We start from the raw sequence: 9,494 nt of genomic DNA on the forward strand, positions 1-9,494 counted from the left end.
ATGGTTCTTGCATTGGCAGGCAGGTTCTTTACTGCTAACGCTACCTGGGAAGCCCCCCTCTCTCTGTCTCTCTCTCTATATATAAAATGGATGTATCTACATATATATGCATGTATATACATATATATGTATGTATATGTATAAAGGAAATAAGTTACTTTTTCATAAACTATGACTCCTCAAGGAGGATTTATATATGCTTGCATTTATTGGTGGGTAATAGCTGATATTAGAGAAAATTGGGACACCCTGTATAAAAAACAATCCTTGTAGTAAGGGTACAGAGGATGCTGGTGTGTCTAGAATTTGTGATACTCTATGTAGAATGCAGGAGCAAGGTGATATGTCTGTGTGTGAAACTAATAAAAATGGATAAGTGAAAATAAGGCAGATAGTTAATAAAGTTCAGTTCAGTTCAGTTCCTCAGTCTTGTCCGACTCTCTGTGACCCCATGGACTGCAGCACGCCAGGCTTCCCTGTCCTTCACCAGCTCCCGGAGCTTGCTCAAACTCATGTTCATCGAATTAGTGATGCCGTCCAGCCATCTCATCCTCTGTTGTCCCCTTCTCCTCCTGCCTTCACTCTTTCCCAGTATCAGGTCTTTTCTAAAGAATCAGTTCTTCACATCAGGTGGCCAAAATATCAGAGCTTCAGCTTCAGCATCAGTCCTTCTAGTGAATATTCAGGACTGATTCCATCTCTCTCTCTCTTTTTTTTTTTTTGAAAAAATGTATTTATTTGGCTGCACTGGGTCTTAGTTGTCTCATGTGAGTCCTAGTTCCCAGACCAGGGACTGAACACAGGGTCGCTGCACTGGAAGCATGAAGTCTTAACCACTGGACAACCAGGGAAGCCCCAGTATATCTTGTCTGGTGTTCACTGTCGAAGGCTAAAGAAGGAAGACATTCTTCAGTGACAGTATTTAGTTATTATTACCCATGATAAACCTGGAGAATAAAGTAGCAAAATGGCAACCAAAACACTTCTATATACTTGACTCCTTCACCCAAGTTTGAAATATTTGGCCAGTGGTTAATTACCCTAGGTTTGACTGAAAACTTTCATGCAGAAAGCTATAGTGCACGTGATATGGATGGTTAAATAAACACAAGATGTATTTTCTCTCAAGGAAGAATTCTGAGAAAGAAAAGAAACAGAGCCTTAAGATGTTTGTGAATGAGCCTGCACTCTGCCTGGGAAGGAGGCAGGGTGGGCAACTTCCCGCTGTTTCTAACGGACCTCCCCCCACCAAGCAGAAGAGGCATCTCCTACATGAATACTCTACATTCGCCCTGTACTGTTCCACCCTCAGAGTCTCATTCTCTTGGGTCCTAACACTATCCATTTTCTGAAGTTGCCTGTTAAAATATAAATCTCCCTGAGAGGGGTGTCACTGGAACGGGGAGCTAACACCTACATAATCTTTTACCTGCTCAGCAGAGATGGTTCTTATCCTGCTGAGAGCAAGGAAGGGAAGAAGATGGACACATAAGAGCATGTGAACAGCCAAGGTGGAGAGGAAGGTCCCACAGAGAGGAGACCGAAGCATGCTGACAGTTTTGCTGGAACAGTCCCTCCAGCTCTGTGTCTGTGCAGGTGTGACATCCTGCCATGGGGTTCCGACCTCTGCCCTCAAGCTTTCAGATCTCTGCATCTGGCAGTACCCGTAGCTCTCGACTGTCGTGAGGTTCAGCTGGATTCAGACTAGCTTTGTGGTAAAGATGACACTAGAAGAAAAAGCACTCTGAAGGTCAGAAGACCCCAGTTCTTTGGGACTTTGTGCTATTCAGACTTCAGTTGCCACATTTGCAAAAAAAGAAGGAATGGATTCTGTTCCTATTCTCTGGGTTTCATCCCGTCCCTGCAGACTTGTCTCCCAAATCTTTTTACTGTAATTAAGCCTCCACCACAGGTGGGAACAAAACAAATAATGTAGCTCCTAAAAGGTGGAAACAACTCGAATGTCCATGGATGTGTGGATGAACAAATGTGGTCTATACATACAATGGAATATTACTCAGCCTTAAAGAGGAAGGAAATTCTGACCCGTGCTGCCACATAGATGAACCTTGAAGACATTATGCTGAGTGATGTCTCATTCCATTTCACTGGAGGCCTCTGCTAATGCATGTTTTGGAGCTCTGTTTCGTCATGTCTCAGCCTTGTTCTGCATGAACAAACCTCATTTTTAACTGCTTTTTTTGCAGCCCTCCAAAAGTGCTATACTCCCTCGAGTCCAGATGTTTGCACAAGCAGATCTCGCTGCCTGGCACTCTACTTCTTCCCTCTTCTTTGTCTAACAGATCCTACATGTTCCTAAGGGCTCAGCTCTGAGAAAGCCAGTGCTGGCCCCTCCCTCAGGCTGTAGGAGGAGCCTATGTGCCCAAGACATCCCCTGCTCATTCCTCCCATCATATGTGTATTACGACTTTCCCACAAAAGGGCAGGGATTTAGGCATCTTTATGGCATGCTCCCAATCTGATGCAGGCCTGACACAATAAACCTGTTGAATAAGTCACTGAATATACTTTTAAAAAATGCTTTAGTTCAGTTGCTCAGTCATGTCCAACTCTTTGCAACCCCATGGATTGTAGCACACCAGGCTTGCCTGTCCATCACCAACTCTCAGAGCTTACTCAAACTCATGTCTGTTGAGTCAGTGATGCCATCCAACCATCTCATCCTTATTTTTGATTTATTCCTTTATTTGGCTGCGCCAGGTCTTTGTTTCGGCATGCAGGATCCTTAGCTGTGGCATGTGGCTTCGAGTTCCCTGATCAGGGATCGAACCTGGGCCCCCTGCATGGAGAGAGCGGAGTCTTAGCCACTGGACCAGAAGGGAAGTCTCCCCCTGAATATTCTTAAGAACACATTGTTTAAAAAAAAAAAAAAGTACACATTGTTATAGGTTGGTCTAATCAATGATAATTTGGCTTATAATTTTATTTCTGTAATTTTATTATCTTCTTATAAATATCATGTCTTTATCTTTTATGTTATCTTTTTTTTTAACCTACTAGTTAATTTTAATACTTGACATGTCAATAGAATCAGGTTTGGCAACACATAACAAAAAATTCTCAGATAACATTAGCATAAACAAAATAGAAGTTTGATCCCAATTCTGCAGAAGTTCAAGTACAGACAGTGTTGGGCTGATACCCATTTCACTCTAAATCTTTAGGGATTAATTCTCTTTCAGCTTCACTTGGCCATCCTGAGGCTATCTTTGTGCTCCAAGATGAAGGCCGGGCTGGAATTCCAGGAAGGATCAAGAAAGGGTGTAGGGTATATAGCAGCTGTCTTTCTGGAAGCTCCTCAGATGCTCACATACAGCATTCTTGCTCACATACTGTTGGGCAGCTTAATCACACGTAGCTGCAAGGGAGGCTGAGATACAGTCTGGATTCTGAGCAGACATGTCTCCAGCTAAAATCCCACTGGTGCGGAAGAGGAGCAATGAATACTGGGGGACAAAAAGAAGGGGAGGCCAGACTTGAGTATAAAGAAGATACAAACATGTCAATACCATAATCCAGTTGAATCTAGATTTCAGATGTATTCTTCCCAGCTCCTAATCTCCTTTGTTGAAAGGTCATGACATTTAGACTCAGGAGTTTTCACACTAAGCAAAGCCCTAAATTTCCAGGTTTTCTCCTTTTACCAGGTAATCAAAGAAGTAAGTGCTGTCCCCTTGTCCTTCGTATGGGGCTCAGAGATGGGGCAGAAGGCGGTGGAGCTGAGGACTGTCAGTGGAGAAAGGGCGCAGTAGTAACAAAGGTAGGATGTCACGTTTCAACACGTCTGATCTGGCCCCTGGGTCTCCGGGGCCGGCTTGGCTTTGTCCTGTTTTTCCCTGGCTCGGCTCTCTGGGGCGTGTTCCCAGCAATTCCCGACCTCCAGCACCTGCAGTTCCACCCCAGGAAGCTGGAGGTCTCTGCTCCTCCACAGGCCACTGTGGATGCTTCGGTCACCTGAGAGGAGTCATCCGAGGCCACAGTCTCTGCCACCAGGCCAGGTGCAGATGTTGCCTGCAGAGGACCCCAGTCTGTACCACAAACCTGCTCTCCCTTGTCACCAGCCTCATAGCCTTAGCCACCAGCCCTGATGGCATGCCCTCATTCCCTATTCTCACTGTTACTCTCCAAGCGTCTCCTGATCTTTTCCTTTCCATTATTTTTCCTCCTTCCCAGTGCCTTCCGGGGTCCTCAGAAACCCTGATTGCTCTCATGGCTTTATCCAGATTTCACTCTCCACCTAACTCACTGGCAATCTCCTCCCCTGAATCTCTAACCTCCATCTCTTCTCTGTAGCTGAGGACTGTGCTCCAGACTCAGCATCCTCCTCCCTCCTTCTCCGCGGGCTTCTTCCTCTCCCCCAGAGCCCCTTTTACTGTGAGAAAAGCCCTCCCTTTTTTTGCTGCTCCATCCGTTTTCTTTCTTTCATCACCAAATAAGGAAAAACACGTCGCTTAGCCATTGCTCCCAGTGATTCATCACCACTCCTAACCCCTTTCGCTGTCATCAGGTGGCACACGCCACCTCTTTGTGGTCCCCGGTGAGCTCCAAATTACATCATCCAATGAAAGCAACAGATTCCTTGATTGTAACATGACACTAACATCACTGCCCTTTCATTACAATTTTCTCTTGCCTTCCATCACACTGCATGCTCTGGTTGTTTTCTCACTTTTCATGACCACTCTGATCAGTAGTAAACCATCACTGCTTCCTTGGTGGCTTGGAAGGTAAAGAATCTGCATGCAATGTGGGAGACCTGGGTTTGATCCCTGGGTCAGGATGATCCCCTGGAGGAGGGCATGACAACCCACTCCAGTATTCTTGCCTGGAGAATCCCCATGGACAGAGGAGCCTGGTGGGCTATAGTCCGTGGGGTGGCAAAGAGTCGGACATGACTGAGTAACACTTCCAGTTTTCTGACCACACTGATCAGTGATAAAACATCAGTGCTAAGAACTAATGTTTAATGAGCACTTACTTTGTGTCAGGCAGGTCAGATGGTTTACACATGTCATTTCCTTTAACGCTTGTACTGACTCTGTGGAGGAGATGCAGTTATTACCCCCACTTTACAGATAAGGAAACTGAGGCTCATAGGCCTACAAAGGTCAACGATGTGCTCACAATGACAAAGCTAGTAGGAGTTAGAGCTAAACTCAAACCCTAGTTTGCTGAATTCCAAACCAGGAGGACCCTCTGGTTCTGTGCCACCTGTTGTCCCTCATTTCCTGATTTCACCTTAAATATGAGACTTTCCCAGGCTTTTCTATTCTGGGTTACCTGCTCCCCTGGGTATAGACACTTACTTTTAAAAGGAAATGTGCTTCCACAGAGTGAGCACTCCATTTGTTTTTATCCTATTATTATGGAATATTTAAACACAGAGAGACAGAATTGTGTAACGACCCCTTACCCTGTCCCCAGGCAACACCACCCAAGTCCAACAGTCATCCACTGGTGGCCACTCTTGTTTTGTGTGTACCCCACCATTCCCCATGCCCCCTACCAGATTATTTTGCAGCAAATCTCAGAAATCATATCAGTTCTTCTGTAGATATTCCAGTATATTTTAAAAATATTGTTGTTTGGTCTCCAAGTCATGTTTGACTCTTTTGTGCCCCCATGGGCTATAGCCCACCATGCTCCTTCTGTCTGTGAGATTTTCCAGGCAAGATTACTGGAGTGGGTTGCCATTCCCTTCTCCAGAGAATCTTCCCATCCCAGGGACTGAACCCACGTCTCCTGCACTAGCAGGCAGTTTCTTTACCACTGAGCCACCAGAAAAGCCTTTTTAAAATGTAAGGACCCTTTAAAAAGCCTTAACCATGAAAACATTAACATGTCTAAAAATGAAAAAGAGTCCCATAATATCAGCAAATATCCAATCAGGTCACATTTCCTCAGTTGTCTCATAAAGTTTTTAAAGAGTTGGTTTGTTCTTTGTTCAGATTGGGATCCAAATAAGGTCCACACACGTCACTCTTTAAATCCCTCTTAATCATTTGATTCCTCTTTTCTCTTTTCCTACACCCCCAGCCCCCACAATTTATTTGTAGAAAGCACACATTCCTTGGTGCCCAAAATCCACCCTGTGAATTTTGCTGATCACATCCCCCTAGGGTTGTTTAACACATTGATCCCTCCACCCATCCAAATTTCCAGTAAACTATATATTGCCACAACAAAAGTCCGTCTAGTCAAGGCTATGGTTTTTCCTGTGGTCATGTATGGATGTGAGAGTTGGACTGTGAAGAAAGGTGAGTGCGGAAGAATTGATGCTTTTGAACTGTGGTGTTGGAGAAGACTCCTGAGAGTCCCTTGGACTGCAAGGAGATCCAACCAGTCCATTCTTAAGGAGATCAGTCCTCGATGTTCTTTGGAAGGAATGATGCTGAAGCTGAAACTCCAGTGCTTTGGCCACCTCATGTGAAGAGTTGAGTCACTGGAAAAGACTCTGATGCTGGGAGGGATTGGGGGCAGGAGGAGAAGGGGACGACCGAGGATGAAATGGCTGGATGGCATCACCGACTCGATGGACGTGAGTCTGAGTGAGCTCCGGGAGTTGGTGATGAACAGGGAGGCCTGGCGTGCTGCAGTCCATGGGGTCGCAGAGTCGGACACAACTTAGCGACTGAACTGAACTGATAGTCAGATGGAGATGTGTGCGCTGATTCAAGTTCATTTTTCAGCAAGATTCTGTAGGTGAAATGATGTACTTCCATCAGGAATCTTGTTTATTTAGGTGACTTCCAAGTCTGTATCCAGCTTCATTCCTTTATCTTAGGCTAACTGATAATTGGCCATCATCTCAAAATCAGCATGTCTAAAAACAAATTTATCTTCCCCCACACAAGCTTTCCCTCTTGACACCTTCTCTGTTTCTGTCATTTCTGCTGTCCTTTTAAATGTCTTGGGCTCCCAGTCTCAGGGCCAAACTTCACTACCCCTTGACTCCCGTGTTCAGTCACAAAGACCTGCCAGTTCTCTCTCTATAGGGTGATAGAACCCTTTCCCCTGGCACCTCACACCCGTTGCCCTTGTCCAGGCTTTAAAAGTATTACAATACCTGCCCCCCACTCCACTGGTCTCTCTTTCCTCAGTTCCACTCCATAAACTGCCATTGGACCAAGGTCAAACCTGACATCTTCCTTCAGTGTGGAATGTTAGAGCATCAGATAAACAATTACTCAAGCTCTGGAATAGGCAAAGCTTCTCTCTGAGGATAATCCTGGATTTGTCTCAAGGGACACCCGTGGCCCCACACTAGGGGGAAGGCAGAGTTGCCTGTCATTCTGGTGAAACTCTGCTTGCTAGCAGCTTTCTCTGCTTTCCTGGTAGGACATTCACACTTCTGTTTGTGTTCTTCAGTTGCTAAGTTGTGTGTGACTCTTTGCAACCCCATGGACTGCAGCACGCCAGGCTTCCCTGTCCACTATCTCCCGGAGTTTGCTCAAACTTATGTCCATTGAGTCAGTGATGCCATCCAACGGTCTCATCCTCTGTCACCCCCTTCTCTTCCTGCCTTCAATCTTTCTAAACATAAGGGTCTTTTCCATTGAGTCGGCTCTTCGCATCAGGTCACAAAAGTATTGCAGATTCAGCATCAGTCCTTCCAATGAATATTCAGGGTTGATTTCTGATCTCCTTGCTGTCCAGGGACTCTCAAGAGTTTCAAACACTTGTGTTTGTCTGGTCCTAAAACATGTGCCTGGCTGTCGACCAGTAATACAGATTGCCAGCCACCTCGGCCCTGCTCTCACGTCACCCGCTGGCTGGCTCTAATTACAAGCCAAGCACACAAACACCCAACAACACAAAGAACTCCCAGCCCAGAGAGGGAGGGATGTTCAGAGAAAATTCCCTTGGAGACATGCTATCTGTCCACTCTTCCAAGAACTTCATTGAGTTAACCAGTGACCCTCTGCATCCTGGATGCCCTTCAACCAAGAGACTTTGAACATTATCCTGCTGATACTGCTCCTGCCCACAAGTCACCATCTGTGAGAATTCCCATGTGACACTTTCTTGTAAAATTCAACAGAAAGACCTGGTATTCACAGAGCTGGTACACCATCCTTTCCATAGAAAAAGCTATGAGTTTATAGTTTCCCTTTTTATGCTGGTTATTAAGAGGCTCAGATAAAATTGCAAAGTCCAGTAATGGCTTAATGCTTTTCATTAGAAATTTTATATTTTCTCCAAGGTCCTGACTTCCATTTGTAGTTCTCCTTTAATAATTTTGTGTTGTTATCTCATAAGAACCTTAAAATGCATTTTGGAATGATCCTGTGTGTGCGTTAAGTGAATAAAATGCTATTGCATTCCTCCACCCAGGCAAAGCTTCATTGATTTACCTCATCTGACTCCAAGTTTACTTATTCTGTACCTTCTGATGGGGACACTGCCCTTTCTATGGTCCCAGCAGCACCCCAAAGCCCACCCACCCTAGACACCTCAGCTCAGATGTCCTCATCTCCCCCATGAACCATCCTGACTCCCCAGCCTAGAGCAAGCTTGCCCTCCTCTGAGGGCCTTTCGCGTTGTTTGTACACTATTCATCCACCACTTCCCGTGCACTGTCTTTTATTGTTAGTTTTATAAACTTTTTTAAATTAAAAGTAATTTGTACATATAGTAGAAAATTGAAACTGTATGAGACAGGTTGCACAGGAAAAAGTATCTGCCGTCCACAATTGCCTTAGAGGCAATCACTATTGCTAGTCCTTTTTGTATCATTCCAGACACATCTATGCATTCACAAACATATGGATATAGGCATATACATACATATATGTACATATATGTATATATGTGTATACATGTTTTCTTATAAATTCTTCTGTCCTTTTTCCCACAGCTATGAACATAACACATACATTCTTCTGCACCTTGACTTTTTTTGGCTGCACTGCGCAGTTTGTGGGATTTTAGTTCCCCCACCAGAGATGGAACCTGCACCCCTTGAAGTGGAAGCACACAGTCCCAACTGCTGGACCACCAAGGAAGTCCCTAGACATTTTTTTTTATCAATACAACAGTATGACTTGGAGATGACAGCACATCAGTATGCAAATATCTACCTCATTCTCTATAATAACTGCACAGCTTCTGTTGAAAAGATAAACCTTAATTTATTTGATTAGTTATACATCATGGTTGGTATCTTTCTGGCTTAATGTACTCTTTCTGAGGGCAATGTAGCAAATATAACCACAATTAGTATTGTCCTCCACAAATCCAGGGTATGGTATCTTCCACATAGGAAAAGCTTAATAAATAACTGATGGCCAACTTTTATCAGTAAATAGTCAATCAGAAAGTAATTCTACTTTATACAAATGTTTTAGGAGTAACTTGAGAAAGTCTTACAGCATCAGCCTTTCAACTATGGCCATCTTTCAGTGACATTGTCTGTGGTCTGGGCTTGACCTTGAGGTGTACTGTATCTCAGTTCATGAAGAGAGTGCTGAGGG

The sequence above is a fragment of the Oryx dammah genome, unplaced genomic scaffold (assembly GCF_014754425.2).
Source record: "Oryx dammah isolate SB20612 unplaced genomic scaffold, SCBI_Odam_1.1 HiC_scaffold_19, whole genome shotgun sequence".
NCBI classification, from domain to species: Eukaryota; Metazoa; Chordata; class Mammalia; order Artiodactyla; family Bovidae; genus Oryx; species Oryx dammah.